Source organism: Pinus tabuliformis, chromosome 2_2, assembly GCF_031772625.1.
Source record: "Pinus tabuliformis cultivar Carrire ecotype Pingquan chromosome 2_2, CPIR1, whole genome shotgun sequence".
Lineage (NCBI taxonomy): Eukaryota > Viridiplantae > Streptophyta > Pinopsida > Pinales > Pinaceae > Pinus > Pinus tabuliformis.
The window spans coordinates 751,957,598-751,974,618 of NC_142300.1; the positions used below are offsets into that span (position 1 = coordinate 751,957,598).

General features: G+C 37.9%; 2 pseudogenes; both read right to left on the bottom strand.

The window, feature by feature from the left end:
- Positions 1-603: 603 nt before the first annotated feature.
- Positions 604-1,116, bottom strand: LOC149194870 (ABC transporter B family member 18 pseudogene; annotated as a pseudogene).
- A 943-nt stretch (positions 1,117-2,059) lies between these two features.
- The window catches only part of LOC149194871 (ABC transporter B family member 17-like), a 38,300-nt pseudogene continuing 23,338 nt past the window's right edge, over positions 2,060-17,021 (bottom strand).

Consider the following 17,021-nt stretch of genomic DNA (forward strand, 5'->3'; position numbering starts at 1 on the left):
CAAGAGGTCAATTCATCCTTTAGCATATGGTCGACATCGTACATAACCCTACAAATCCTCATTGGAATTTTAAAAATATAGGACTTTATTGGGCCCAGTTTAACTTCGAAGGCTTGCAATGGCATCTCGATCTTACTATGCAAAGAAAAAAACCACATCAATTATCCCCAAATAAATAATAATAATAGGAATTCATTTATTTTGTTATTCCATTAATAATGCTCGGTACAGTGCCACTGTGGTTGTCAATGTGACGGTTATGATGCCTGAAAACTTTGAGTAATCGCAACTATGGATACAATTGTGACCTATGGTGATCCTTTTGCCAAACTTTTTTGAATTACATACAACTTTAGCCCCCATACAATTTGAATACAAATATTGCCCACTAACGTTGCTGCTTTTGTATAAGACCAAAATATGCATCGCCTTCACCTTTCGCCATCTGATGCAACTAATTTCCCTGCTCAACAACGCTCCATTTCATTTCGTATCCCTCCTTCAAGCACCTGAAATAAATATTCACAATGCGCATCGTTCATTAATAACACCTAAATTGAAACACTTACAAGTAATCGTAATTAAGAATTTATTTGAGTAAACTTACGAAATGAATTCATGGGCCCTGGTAGCCTTGGCAGCCTCTATTATTTGTGCCTCAGTTGTGTTCTCTTTACCATATGCAATGCTCTGCCAGATGCTGCCAACAAAAAGAGTTGGCTCCTGCCCCACGAGAGCTATATGCTCTCTCAGCGACCGCAAATTGAAGCTCTTTATATCTTTTCCATCTACGAGTATCGTCCTTTTCATCGGATCATAGAATCTCTCTATTAGTCCAATGATAGTGGACATACCACACCCACTCTTTCTAACTATTGCCACGCTGGTCCTTGCATTGATTTTCAGGCTGAAATTTCTCAAGACCATAGCATTTGGATGAGCTGGATAAGAAAATTCCACACTATTCAGCGTTACACAGCCTTGGACTTTCTTAGGGTTAACCCCGCCATGGTTCTCTAGGTTTATAAAGCTATTTCTATTTAAAACTTCAAACGCCGAAGAGACAACATCAAACCCTTTCACTAGGTCTGAAGTCATACATCCAGCTGCTATCATGCCACGCAATCTTCCAAAACTAAAACGGTTCGATAAAAAAGCATGGAAATTGATAACTCCCCGCAATATAAGCCTCAAAAAGCCAATGGCATATTTAAAAAAATTTAGAAGTTCCCATGGCCAATCCTATGCACCATGACTATTTATTGATCTTCTTGCGTGGGCATGTTTATGTGGATTCAAATATATCAATATTTTTTTTTTTTTGAGAGCAAAAGGTCGTGATAAAGGATGAAAAGAATGATAAAAATTGATGTTTTATAGAGTGTAAAAACACTCATACAGACTACGTGGGGAACAATCTAGTACATATAGCCTTTCACACTATCAGGGTGGTTTTAACCACTCCCTAGATAGTAGGATCTGAGACCTAATCTTAGAGTCTCAATCCTATCTTTAAACAACTAATTGTAACTTTCTCCATTAATTTTAACACTCCCCCTTAAAGGAGAAAGGGTACTGAACAATAACATATGTCTGTTGGTCTAGTCTCAGCTAGGCTTACAATTAAAAACATGAAAAAACTTGGTAACAAAGTTTTCATTTTAGTCTTCTTGCAGGAGAGCCCATACTTGTTCATCTTGAGTCGAGGCTTCATCTTTGTTTTCCTCACCATGAGGTAGTGATATCTCTTCACCTCATTTCTTCCCCAGTGATGGAAAGCTTGAATTCTTATTCTCGCCCTTCTCAAGATTATGACAGGCTAGATAGGAGAATTTTCCCTCTCACTATTTTTGGTGTCAACCATCTGAAAGTCAGCTATGATGTCTTCATCATTCATTGATGTAACGTCTACACACACAGAAATATTAATGAGATCATCACAATTTAAATTTTCTCCAGCTTTGTCTTCTTCTGCCACGTCTTTGCAATCAGCTTCATGTGGCTCGTCCCATTGATCTTCAACACTTTGTTCCTCTTTACACCCTTCCTGAAGATCAGCTCATGTGTCTTCAATCTCAGGATCTTGCACAACAGATTGTGCCTCTTGATTCTCATGGTCATCAACAAAACCACATTGTTTTTCTGAAATTTCTTCTGACTCGAACATACTGCCCATGCTAATGCTTCCAAATGCCCACATGAGAAAATCATCATCATCAGAATAAAAATATCTAAAAATATAGACATGTTAAAGTCCAGCTTATCTCGCTTCGAGATTCTTTTTTTGTTCCGGCTTCACATGGTCCTCTAATGATCTCCAACAACCCGGTTACCATGTAGGCAAGAAACTTCTCCCTTTGGCAGCTCTTCAACTGTAAAACCTTGTAGACTGTGGCTTCTCTGCCACGTGGGTCTTAGTGCCCTCGGCTCTGGCGGCTTGCAACAAAATGACCTCTCACAAGCTGGAAACCCAATCAATATCTAATTCTGATGCACATATTTCTGAAGATGGATTCAAATCAGCAAGGACTTTCACCTTTTCATTGTGGCATATAATAATTTAGAAGAAAATTTACCCAATTGGTTTTGTTGACAGCTATACAAATGCTTCTCAAAAAATGTTCATGCACAGACTTTATTCTTTCCACGGATTTTCAGATCCCACTGCAACTCCAATCAAATGAAGTTCAACCCTCACACGTTTACGCCTTCGGCCTATTTTGGTCTTACTTCTTTCCTGCATGCAAATCCTTCTCCCAACTGGAGCAACTGTCCTCCAACATGGCAACCTCTACGTAGCCATGCAGCACTCCAATAACACTGAAGTGTAGCCGTTGTGTTGAATGCGGTTTTACAACAACGACGAGTGTTTTTAGAACAAACTGTTGCACTGATTCGTGACTCAGCAGGCTACTGTCGTCCTCGGCACAACTCCAAATCTATTCCTTACATGCTCCAACGCACTACGCACTATGCTACCAATGAGATGGGCCGATGTTCTCACAATTGACTTCTCCAAACAATGTAAAGTGCAAACATCATCCCTCGCAGCTCGGTTCTATACAAAACGCTATACTCTTGACACAAAATGATCGATCACTAGTCTAGGTAATTCGCCAAAGACAAGCTCTCCCATAGTTTAGAGCGCAATCTCACTTCTCCTCAACGCATAAACAATGCACCTGATCTCCTTGTTTGGACAGACTGGTTCACATGTGTGCTTCTCCCAACAATGATGTAGACTCCTCCCAACAACAGTGGTGTAATTTGTGCATGAACTATCTTGTGTAAGCGGCTTTATCAAAAGACTTTTCTTTAATGATCACCATACAAACTGCACAAGGTTCATGCCTCTTCAACTAGGCAATACACCATAGGTCACACGCCATTCATGAGCAGGTTGCTTCCTCCTTCAGATGGTTTAAGATTCAGCGCTCCAATTTTACAACAATGCACAAATCAAGCACACTGCCCCTTTGAGCACACCACAGTTGCCACAGCCACCTCAAGCACGCTTTCAAAGGAAAACACACAGCTACAAGGTCGCACAACCACCAATTCTATATTTTTCGCCCTCTTGGAAGCTCCAACAATAAATTTATTCTGCTGCTCCAATAACAAAGAAAGTGTAAGTAATCATCGGGTAGAAGCCCCGGATCCAAACGGAATAATAGAAGCAAATCAAGATGGGGTGTGCCCTCTAATTAATTAATAAAAAACAGGGTTCCACCATCAGCAATATCAGCGCCAGGGGGAAGAGGCCTTTGTGGGCATGGGAACAGAGAAAACACAATCCCTCTGCGATCCAGCCTCCACGCAGCCCCTCTCAAGATTATGGCAAATTCTCTGATTTACCACTGGAGGCAACCTTATATGCTCCACGCCGGGCCACCGATTCCTCCACGATCTCGCAGCTACCACACAGATCCTCCAAGCCGAATTTTTCCTTCTGATAGGCTCGGCGTGATCTACCACTGCGGATTCACGAAGTTCTTTGCGACTTTAAACAAGCTAGTTATGACAACCCTTAAAATGAAAAAGCGCGAAAGAGTTATAGTGGATCGGCACAATTGGCCCTCCAAACCACGCGACGACTTCGCCTTAGTCACGCCTTTCAAATCCTCCACTCAGCGTACAAGATTAACAGTCCTGCAGCTCTGATACCATGATAAAAACTGATGTTCTATTAATTAAGTGGCTCTCCAAGTGAGATACCTGGAGAGTGTACAAACACTCATACACGCTATGTTAAATCAGGAGAACAACCTAGTACATATAGGCTTTCACACTATTAGGGTGGTTTCAACCACTCCCTAGATAATAGGATCTGAGACCTAATCTTAGAGTCTCAATCCTATCCTTAAACAACTAACTGTAACTTTCTCCATTAATTCTAACAAAGAAAACGTGGAGCATATATTTCTCTTCTCAATATTACAAATCAGTTAAATAAGATCACATTGGAGATATCAATAAGAAATGACAGTGGTGAGACTAAAGTGAACTCAACATAACTGGACTAAACTAAAACTAAACTAGGACACTTAGATGGACGGTTATGACACCTAACAGGTGGTTGGAATTAGATCCTCCAACACTTCCCCTTAATTAAAACCACATATAAAATTAATTAAGATGTCTGTTGGTTTAAGTTTCACGTAAGCTTACAATTTAAATTTTTGACTTCAACTAGATTTACTTTTCTTCAGGATCCTGTAGCCTCTAAATTGTTTCAACTTTTTCTTTTTGTTGTATCATTCAAACCTCAGTTTATTCATTTGCTGGTGCAACGCTTCCATTGTTATAGGTTGTCTAAGAATATCCTGGTCATATTCAAAAATCAGCTTGTATGTGGATTGCTGCCACATGTCATCTTTTGTTGTGTGATTTTCATCATCAATCCGCTGCGACATTAGATAAGAATAAAATTTAATATCTTCAAAACTCCAATACTTGAAAATATCATTAATGTTTTCATCATCCATGTTGTCTTCAACATTCATTTCTACAACTTCTATGCAAACTTCATTAAGACATGGTGTTGCAAGCCATGCTTCAAGGAACTTTAACTCTTCTTCATAATTGTATTTTTTACCTACACATTGGAAATCAATGTTTGGATTAAAAATATTTGTAGAACCATATTGGTTTTGTTCTTTGTTCTCCATAGTGAGATCTTTCTTTCCTTGTGCTATCTTTTATGCCTTTGTTTCTTTAGTTATTTCAAAGAGGTCCTTTTCCACTTGGTTTGTAGGTTCGAGTGGGATTCTTTCACCAAATATCATCATGTCGATATCATGTTTTTGTTGCATAATCTGCAACCATTTATCATTAGACAACAAGTCTTCATCAAATCCAACCTCAAAAAACTGAATTGCTCAATTCACCATAACATTGGTTGCTCCAGTGGAAGCTTCATTGTCATCAACAAGCACAGTTGCTGGATTGACCAAATAGTCAACAATAGGTTCTCTTGTTGGATTCACTAAATTGTCATCATCAAGCTTTGTTGTTGGATTTACCAAATTATCATCAACAAGTTGTGTTGATGGATTCACCAAATCTTTGTCCACTTGTGGTTGTGCATAGTGGGGTTCACCAGCATCTATGTGCTCCTTCTACAAATTCTTCACTTGTCATCCACTTGTAGTGGAGAACATTGACATTCACCAAACTCTTCACCTTCAACTGGATTACTCCCCCTTACACCAAAACTCTATTTTGGTGTCTCTTGAGCTTCTCAACCGCTTGGCTTTTCCCATTTGTTGAGCACTGACAGAATGTGAACTCAACAAACAAATTGACCTGCAAACATACTAGTTTCTTGCAATAAAAAACGCCTATGTTGTAGTTTCTCTGTTTCTTAGCTTCAAAAAATAAATTTGATTGTAAACTTTGACTTTGACTTTGGCTTTGGCTCAGGCTCAAACTCACAATAGAACATGCAATAAAAATGATTTAAAAATCTTAAATGAATTCACCTTTCACTACAACATTTATCCATCACAAAAGAAACACTTCCACACATACTTTGACCAAAAAATAATGCTCAAAGATAAAAATGCATACCACAAATATAGGGCCGAAAAGGACCTTTTTATAAATCTCTTCCCTTTTCTTTAAACAAAAGTAACTTCCCTTTGTTTGAAATGAACACTCGAAAAATAATACCACCACATTTCTAATTCAAATATTATATAAGCATTTAAAAAAAAACAACCTCCTCCCTTTTAGAATGAAACACAATGACATACCTTTTTGATAATCTTTGAAGTTTAAGAAAAAAACATATATTACCAACTTTGTAATTCGTGAAGGTTTTGTCGTTTCTTGAATAGGACACTTCGGAATATTTTGAAACAAATTAGCCTTGTCATTTAAAAGACTTTTCGTCCCTTTAAAAAATTGCTAATTTTTTTTGACAAACTGCCTTACTAGTAAATCGTGCTTCTCCTTTCTTCGAATTAGCGTGATGGCTAACGCTCATTTGGTGAAGAGTCGTACACTGCCATGAACTTTGTCATTTAGTCAATGAAACTATTTTGAAGGTTTTTCATTAACCGGTCAGCATACTTCTATACTCTCCGTCTGCGTTACGTCACATATTTTCATTGCGTTGATCAGTGCACTTAGGCAGAGAGAGAAAGTGCGTTGGTCACTAGAAAAAAGTTCAAATTCTTTTTTAAATTTGGCCAGCTTGCAGTAGCTTCTCTTTCACTTTGATCTCCTATTGAATTTTCTTCCTCGGCTATTCGTCCTCCAGCTCCTCTCCAACTCTGTATTAAAAAACAATTCAAAATGATTTCTGATACAATAACAAATAATGAATAAACTTGGAAGAAAAATTGTTTTCTCAGTATTATGAATTTGTTAAATAAGATTACAGTGAGATATTAGTAATAAATGACTATACCAAGATCAAGACCAAACTGAACTCAATATAATTAGACAAAATTAAAACTGAATTAGGACATTTGAATAGATGGTTATGCCACATGGTAAGTAGTTGGAATTAAATTCTCCGACCGCTATAGTTATATAATGCGTGACACATTTGAAGGCTGCCTTGATTCTATGCTATAATAAACTTTCCTAAAATTCTTTCAAGGAGAACGTTTAGAGTGTAGAAACAAAGCACCATCAATGGTTTCGCAATGATCAAGACAATAGGAAATCTCCAAACTACCAACATTCCTAGAGTCACGGTTGTAATCACTCCAGAGAGGCACTCCACTAGAAGCGAAACACGATCTCCTACCAAGGATCTTACCTGCATATATGTACGACCTGAACAATGTCAAACGATTGATAACTAGATTTGTTGCATATGTGGAGGGCTTTAAAATGTTAAATATATTTGTTGTAAAGAAATATAATGGAACTTGGACTGGGTACTTACCAGAATACCTTCCTTGTCCAATTTTGACCAAAACACTCCACTAGAATTTTGGTCAAGATCGAACCATTCAACTTCTGATGTAAGGATTTTTGAAAGCATTATTTGGCGGATCCTTTTGGCTAGAAACTCTCCCACCACTGTGAAGTTTTAATGTTGAACCAAATTCATTGCAAATACATGCACTGCGAGGGCTATACAAAAAATGCAATAAGTTCTGATTTTTTTTATCTGATCTTGTTTCCGTCTTTTAGAAAAAGCGCAGAAATCATGCTTGCCACAGTGACGGGATAATCTATTTGAGTCGATGCATATCCAAAGGCACCTACATATCCCATGAGAGTGTTCTTCCACTCTATAAAATTCAATGCAAGCAAAATCTAGAAGGAAGATGTCGACGCAGCATTAGCTTTTAGTTCTTCATGTTCGAGGCTGGATATGGAACTATCAAATTGATTTGAACTAGTAGGTGAATTTTACGGAAGATTTGGCTAGTTACTTTGTATGGAATTAGAGAATTTGATGCAAGGTTTGATGGAAATTTCTGGTAATTTCAAACAAAATCTGAACAGAGAAAATGCTGTGTTTTTGCCCAGAAAATAATACTCTTTAACACAGGGAAGCAAAAGAAATTGTTTGCTGGAGATAAAGAACAGAGTTTCACATATCAAAATAAACTTGTATTCATTAATAAAAAATCAACTGCTATTACAAATTTAAAATAAACTTGTAATCAACTGCTATTACAAATTTCTTCCTCTGCGAGAGGGATTTCACAAACAGAACTGCTTCAAATGCACAAAAAATAATTAGTCCGTCTCATAAAAATTAACCGCTCTGTTCCTTCATTCTATACACTACTGTGTAAAAATTTTACATACATTCACGTTGCTAGAGATTGCATTTCAACGACAAAAAAAAAAATTACATTTGCTGCTGCGGATATGCATTTCATTGCATTTTTCAACCAACAGTAATTACCCACGCAAAATTTTTATCCTATGCTGCCCTGTTCATTTTTCTTCGCACTGCTGTGCGTTTTTCCCCCTTCACGCTGCTACTTCTACTTCATTACAAAGTCAACAAAAAAACATAAAACATTACATATTACATATCCGTGAATAAAAACAAAATTAAACTTTTACCTACATTTACTTGGTACAATTGAATAATTTTTCAGTATGGTGATGTATTTATTGTTTTAACCATAGAGTACTGTTGGCTGCAACTTCGCACGGAAGGTCCTCCTGATAACCAAGAAACATGTACCGTGCTGCCATGACCGTTGATCTGATCGGTCGACTGACAACAATTCCCCGGAGGTCAAAAATGCACGGAGTTTATGTGCCGGGGAAAGCGTGGTTTTGAAACAGTTCCCGTGGACACGTGTCAACAGGTGAGTGTGATCGGAGCCCCCTCGAAAAATACCACTCTGCGTGAAAGGTGGTGCGGGGAAAACCATGGCAGTTTTCCGGAAATAAATGCGCGCAGGTGAAATTATAATTTCAACACTCCCCTTTAATTTCAACTGCTGGGTTATCAATCATACCCAGACATTTCCTAAAAAATTCAAAACTTTTATGTCCCAATGGCTTGGTCAGAATGTCTGCAACTTGCTCCTGAGTTTTGCAGTGTTGTAAAACAATTTCTCCACTGTTTACTAATTCCCTGATGTAATGAAACTTTGTGTCAATGTGTTTCGTTCTCTTATGAAACATAGAATTCTTGGATAATGCAATAGCTGAGCTATTGTCACAAAAAATCACAGTTCCTTTTACTTGCTCTTGGCATAAGCTCCTTAAGATCCTTCTCATCCAAACTGCTTGACATGCTGCTGCTGTAGCTGCCACATATTCAACATCTGTTGTAGACAACGCTACAATAGGCTGTTTCTTAGAATCCCATGAAATGACTCCTGAACCCATGTGAAAAACATAACCAGATGTGCTTTTCTGATCGTCTACACTTCCAGCTCAATCACTATCAGTGTATCCAATTAAATCTGAACATTCTGAAGTAGTATATAAAATACCAAACCTCTTAGTACCTTTAACATACTTCAAAATCCTTTTTGCTGCCTGCCAATGTGCTTCTTTTGGCCTCTCCATGAATCTGGAAATTAAACTCACATCAAACATTATATCTGGCCTAGCTGCAGTCAAATACATGAGGCTACCAACTATGCTCTTGTACAAACTAGGATCAAAATCCTTGCTGCTGTCCTCTTTGCTGAGTTTTAATCCCATCACTGCGGGAGTGATTGCTGCCTTGCTGTCATGCATGTTAAATCTTTCCAACACTTCATTAACATATTTTGCTTGTGAGATAAAAAACCCATTTTCACTTTGTTCTACTTCTATTCCTAAGAAGTATCTCAGCAAACCCATGTCAGTCATTTCAAATTCTTCTTTCATGACTGTTTTGAAATTTCCAATGAGATAATCATCATTACCTGTGAAAATAACATCATCAACATATAACACAACAATTAGTATTTTACCATCATTTTCTTTGATGTATACGGTGGGTTCTCCCTCACACTTCTCAAATCCATTTTCCAGTAGATAGGAATCTATCCTACTGTACCATGCTCTTGGCGCTTACTTCAGCCCATAAAGAGTTTTCTTCAATCTGCACACTTTGTGCTTTTGGCCTCTCTTTTCATAGCCTAGAGGTTGTTCAATGTAAGCCTCTTCCATTAACACTCCATTTAGGAATGCTGACTTCACATCCATTTGGTAAACTTTCCACTTGTTTTGTGCTGCTATGGACAACACTGCTCTCACGGTTTCCATTCTAGCAACCAGTGCAAAAGTTTCCTCATAGTCTCTCCCATACTGCTCCTTATATACTTTGACAACAAGTTTTGCCTTGTGTCTTTCTATTTTGCCTTCAACATTACTTTTGGTCTTGTAGACCCATTTAACTCCAATGACTTCATTTCCCTTTAGTAGTTCAACTAAATCCCATGTCTTGTTTCTTTCTATGGCATTGATTTCCTCATCCATAGCTTCTATCAATTCCCTATCCTTAATTGCATCTTCGAAATGAATAGAGCCATCAACATGACAATATAAAGAAAACAAAGAATTCATACATTTATTTACTGCCTCTTGCTCATAAATATCACTTAAATTTCTGAACTTCTTACCTCTTTCATTTGGTGTACAAATGCTTGAAGAAGCACTTGAATTTCCTCCTTGTGATGTGCTTGGAGAAGCACTTTCATTTCTCCTCAAGGGTGTCTCTTGCTGCCCTTGTGTTGGTGCTGCTGTTTGGGGATGTATTTCAACCATCTCCTCATTATCTTCATCATGAGACAAACAGTTTTTAACATTCACTGTTTTCTCTATGCTTCCATCCCAAGCTTCCTCTTCAATGAACTGAACATTTCTAGTCACAAAAAACTTCTTGGTGGATGGGTTATACAACTTATAAGCTTTGGATTCCTCACTGTATCCAATGAAAATACATTTCTCCCCTTTGCTGTCCAACCTCTTCCTTAGCTGATCTGGAATGTGTGCATAAGCCACACATTCAAAGACTTTCATGTGGGTGACTCCTTGTTTTGTCCCACTCCATGCTTCTTCTGGGACTCTGTTCATGACTACTTTTGTAGGACACCTATTCAAAATGTACGCTGCACAGTGTACAGCTTTAGCCCAATAAGCATTTGGCAAATGCTTTGCCTTTAACATACTCCTCGCCATATCCATGATTGTCCTATTCTTCCTTTCAGCAACACCATTTTGTTGCGGAGTGTACCTTGTGGTAAACTATTTATGAATTCCATTTTCTCTACAAAAACGTAGAAATTCTTTGGAGATATACTCACCTCCTCTATCAGTTCTCAGAACTTTGATATGCAGCCCGCTTTGGTTTTCCACAAGTGCCTTGAAATTGCAAAATCTTTCAAACACTTCACTTTTGTTTTTCAAGAAATAAACCCAAGTTTTTCTTGTAAAATCATCAATGAATGTTAATTTGTAGTGGTTGCCTGCAAGTGATGGAGTTTGCATCGGTACACATAAATCTGAGTGGACAATTTCTAAGGGTGCTTTTGCCCTTATGCTTTTCTCTGATGGAAAACTTTCTCTGTGTTGTTTCCCCAAAATACAACCTTCACAAACACTGTCTGGTTTCTTTATCAATGGTAATCCTCTTACCATTCCTTTTCTATGCAACAAGTTAAGACCTCCAAAGTTGAGATGTCCAAATCTCAAGTGCCACAACCAATTTTCATCCTTTGGTTCGCTTTGGAAAGCCTCTTGTGTAACTGCTGCTATTTCTACTCCATCTTTTAAATCTGCTTTTATCCTGAGAGGGAACATCCTGTTCCTTGTCATCTTCACTTCAGCAACACATCGTTTGCTGGGTTTTCTATCCATGATGGTGCATACATCATTCTCAAAGAAAACATTGTAACCCTTTTGAACAAGCTGTCCAATACTCAAGAGGTTACATTTCATTCCAGGAACATAATAGACATCTGCTATGGTTTTCTTTTCACCTTTCTTTGTTAAGATATTTACCTCTCCTTTTCCCATAACAGAAACTTTACTATCAGTCCCAAGTGTGACTTGTGACTTCACACTCTGATATAACTTAGGAAACAGAGCTATGTTTCCTGTCATATGGTTACTACAACCGGAGTCTAGAAACCATATATCATCACCCTTTGTTTCAGCCATATTACAAGCTAACAACAAATTATCTTGGCTGATATTTTCTCTAGTGAAATTTGCACTAGATCTATTATTCATATCATGCTGCTTCTTCCTACATTCATTTGCATAATGCCCATATTTTTTACAATAATAACATTGGACATTGGATTTTTCATACCTTTGTCCTTGAACATGATGTTGTCGACTTTGTTGGCTGTTGCCTTGGCCTTGGTTCTGATTTGGATTTCTGCTTCTTCCTTGAGTGTTTGCTGGACTGTTTCTTCCACCTCTATTTTGGCTTCTGCCTCTTCCTCTCTCGTTTTCTCTGCCTTGACCTCTTCCTCTTCCAAAAGACATCTGGGTCTTGAAGGCATGTTCTACAGATGAGTTTTCATTTCTACTCAATCTCTGCTCATGTGTTATCAGTGATGCATGTAGTTCATCAACTGAGAAATTTGTGAGATCCTTTGTCTCTTCTATGGTGGTGACAATCACATCGAACTTTGACGGTAGGACCCTCAATAGTTTCTCCACAATACTCCTTTCTTCAAGAACTTCTTCATGAGTCCTTATCTGTGTGACCAGACCAATCACCTGTGTGAAGAATGAGTCAATATTGTCTGACTCCTTCATGCATAGATTCTCAAAATCTCTCCTCAGCAACTGTAGTTTTTTTGTCTTCACTTTCTCCATGCCTTGATAGGTTGTCTTGAGAGTTTTCCATGCTTCTTTGGATGTCTTGATTGCTGCTATCCTTGGAAACACACTCTCATGCACTGTTTGATATAAAAAGAGGAGGGCTTTAGAATCCTTCTTCTTATAGCTCTTCAACAGATCTTTCTCTGCCTGAGTTAACCTATTAAACTCAGTTTCATCTGTTGGTTCTTCAAAACTTTCCTCAACAAATTCCCATAAATATTGTGAGGCAAACAACATTCTCATGGTTATTGCCCAATAGTCATAGTTTTTTCCATTAAATAGTGGGAGCTGGGTGTTACAGATACCCATGCTAGTGTTGGTGCTGATACTGGTGCTGGAGCCAGCCATTCTTGCACTCTAAACTATGCTTCAAATTCTTGACTGTGTATTTAAAATAACTGACTGTTTCTTCAGCAGTAACACAAAAAAAAACTTGAGAAATACCTTGGATTTTTTGACTGAGTCTTCACTCTGCTGGAGAAGTTGTTGCAGCAAAAAAAAATCTTTTCTTCAGCTTCTTTGACACCTTCAAAGAGCCTGGACCAGCTCTGATACCATGATGGAAATTTCTGGTAATTTCAAACAAAATCTAAACAGAGAAAATGCTCTATTTTTGCCCAGAAAATAATACTCTGTTTTAGCATAGGGAAGCAAAAAAAATTGTTTGCTGGAGATAAAGAACAGAGTTTCACATACCAAAATAAACTTGTATTCATTAATAAAAAATCAACTGCTATTACAAATTTCTTCCTCTGCCAGAGGGATTTCACAAACAGAACTGCTTCAGATGCACAAAAATAATTACTCTATCTCATAAAAATTCACTGCTCTGTTCCTTCATTCTTTACACCGCTGTGTAAAAATTTTATATACATTCACGCTGCTGGAGATTGCATTTCAACAAAAAAAAATAAAAAATTACATTCGCTGCTGCAGATATGCATTTCATTGCATTTTTCAACCAACAAAAATTACCCACACAAAATTTTTATCCTACGCTGCCCTATTCATTTTTCTTCGCACTGCTGTGTGTTTTTCCCCCTTCACACTGCTGCTTATACTTCATTACAAAGTCAACAAAAAAAACATAAAACATAACATATTACATATCCGTGAATAAAAACAAAATTAAACTTTTACCTACTTTTACTGACCCCAGTACAATTCAATAATTTTTCAGTATGGCGATGTATTTATTGTTTTAACCGTAGAGTACTGTTGGCTGCAACTTCGCACGGAAGGTCCTCCTGATAACCAAGAAACATGTACCCTGCTGCCATGACCGTTGATTTGATCGGTCGACTGACAGCAATTCCCCAGAGGTCAAAAATGCACGGAGTTTATGTGCCGGGGAAAGGGTGGTTTTGAAACAGTTCCCATGGACACGCGTCAACAGGTGAGTGTGATCGGAGCCCCATCGAAAAATACCACTCTGCGTGAAAGGTGGTGCGGGGAAAACCATGGAAGTTTTCTGGAAATAAATGCGCGCAGGTGAAATTATAATTTCAACAAGGTTAAGATAAGTAGTTATACCATGTGACGAGGCCTTTGGCTGCGTCTACAGTAAATCTGCATATGCCCCATTTGGGTTATTAATCAATTCTTGGTGTCGACCAAATTCGATGACTTCACCATTTTTCATCAAAACAATTTTATCAGCTCTTTGAATAATGAAGAGATGATGATCTACAACCATCGTAGTGCGACCAATAGAATCCTTACCAAGTGCGTCATGAACAATTTTCTCTGATTCCTCGTCTAAAGCACTGGTGGCCTCGTTTAAAAGTAGAACGGAAGGGTTTTTCATCATTGCTCTATATGGCCATTATCTTATTTTTCCCTCCTGACATTGGCATGCCACCTGCTCCTACCTATATTTGGACAAATTATCGAAATGAATACTTGTTATTCACAAGTGACAAAATATAACTATATTTATGAGTTCTGCTCTAAAATGCCTGAAAAAATACTTGTGTGTCATAACCCTTTGGGAGTTGGCTAATGAAGGCATGGGAATTGGAATATTTTACAACACTAATGATTTTATCCATATTCATATCTTCCTTTCCAAACAAAATATTCTCACTAACGGAGGAGTTGGCTAATGAAGGCATGGGAATTGGAATATTTTGCAACACTAATGATTTTATCCATAGTCATATCTTCCTTTCTAAACAAAATATTCTCACGAACAGAGGAGGTGAATAGAGCAGGCTCTTGACTAGATAATCTGATTTGGTTACACAGCCAATTCGGTTGCAAACCTTTAATATTTTCCCCATCTAGAATTGTTGGAGTCACGATTGCTGTTACACCAAAGCCCGTGGGTGTTAGTAAATAGACACATCACTAGTGTTAAGCACATGCTACGAAACACACGGGAGCATTGGATCAACACCGCCATTAACAGGGAGTGCAACAATCTCACCCCTCAACGCGAGCCAGGTGTGTTTTGAACTCGAGACCTTTGGCTCTGATACCACTTGTTGGAGTCACGATTGATGTTACACCAAAACCCGTAGGTGTTAGTAAATAGACACATCGCTAGTGTTAAGCACATGCCACGAAACACATGGGAGCATTGGATCAACACGACCATTAACGAGGAGCGCAGCAAGAATAACTTCTCCTTCACGTGGATCGCAGAACCATTCTAATAATGAAATGGATGTAGACTTTCCAGATCTGTTGTCGCCCAGTAAAGCCATTGTTTGGTGTGCAGAAATAATGAGACAAAAATTGTGAAATATCATGTTATAAGCTCTGGATGGATACGCAAATTGAACTTTTCGAAATTCCACTTCCCATGGGAGCTTTTTCAGTTCTTTTCCTTTCTCATCCTCTGAATCTATTTTTAGTACTTTGTCAATCCTCTTAAATATGTGAATAGCTGCAACGCTCGCCTCAAAATAGTACTTGAGATTTGGAAGCATGTTCACCGAGACATGATTTTGAGATCAATTATTATGTTTTCCAGCCAAAGATACAGCCAAAGAAAATACATGGGGACAAATAAAATCACAATACCAAAAAGAAAGAGAATAAAAGTGGTAAGACTTACAGTCCACGGAGGATTATCCAGTAGACTACACCAAAAATCATTCTTCCTCTCTCAATGTGATTCATCACCAATCTGCTTCCATACTATAAAATGAATGCCCACAAAGAAAAACATACAGATCTGTTGCCATCTATGGAAATACCTTTTTCCAACCCTTGTTTAAGCCCAGTTTTAACCGTTGCATCAAGTGCCAAAGAAAAATTGGCCATAGTCTTTGATTCTCCAATGAAATAATAGACTGTACTAATAGAAGAAATCACTTTCATTGCAACTATACTAAACTTATTAAATCTGCATGCATCTTTCTCGCTATCCTTATGAGCATTCGGCCATAAGGAATTCTTTCTAGTATCAGTAAACTGGAGAGGGGTAAGTTCACCAAGGCCAACCTCCATGACAAATATAAATTGGTCTCATAGCTAACAATGAAATTTGACAAATTCATGTTGAAATTGGGAACCTAAAAACACTCCCATGCAAGATAGATTAGTTACATATACCATCAAATGCACACTGATCCCCTAATTGAATTTTTTCTCAACAAGTTGAGTAGAAATTGACCACAAAAAAAACTTGTCCACTGGGAACACACATTTTCAAAGCGCATCGTGTATGACGAGGGTGTCATTGTAAACACTGTTAACCACTTCAGAAATTTGTGTGCCGCTGGTATCAAAAAATCCTTCTTCCTACCTCAGGACAACTCTCAGATACTTTCTGTGCAACACAGATGCATGTCTTTTTGCATTCCTTGTACAACAAAAACCCTTTGAAACACATGACCCGTTTTCATTAGATTTCTCTACTTTAAAGCCACACACAACGTATATCGTTAATGAATAATGAATAAACCAATAAGCGGATTAAGAGTATAAAATACTTCACCTAAAAATGTTGCAATCCATATTCCAGTTTCCAAATACAGGAAATCCACTATTTGTTGCATCATGACCACAACCATATCTTCAATTATTAATTCACTTAACCCAGCTAACAATAGAAAATTTAGAGATAAAGCATCTGCAAATGTTTTACCATGTTCATTGTGTACACGAAATCACTATGCTTTGGAGAAGGAAGATCAGATCCTAGACTATTTATTAGCCTGCTAAGGATAATCAAAACACCAACGCTGCCTAGAGATCCATCAATGATTGAACCAAAGGTGTTAGAGAATGAAAAATGTGGAACGAACATG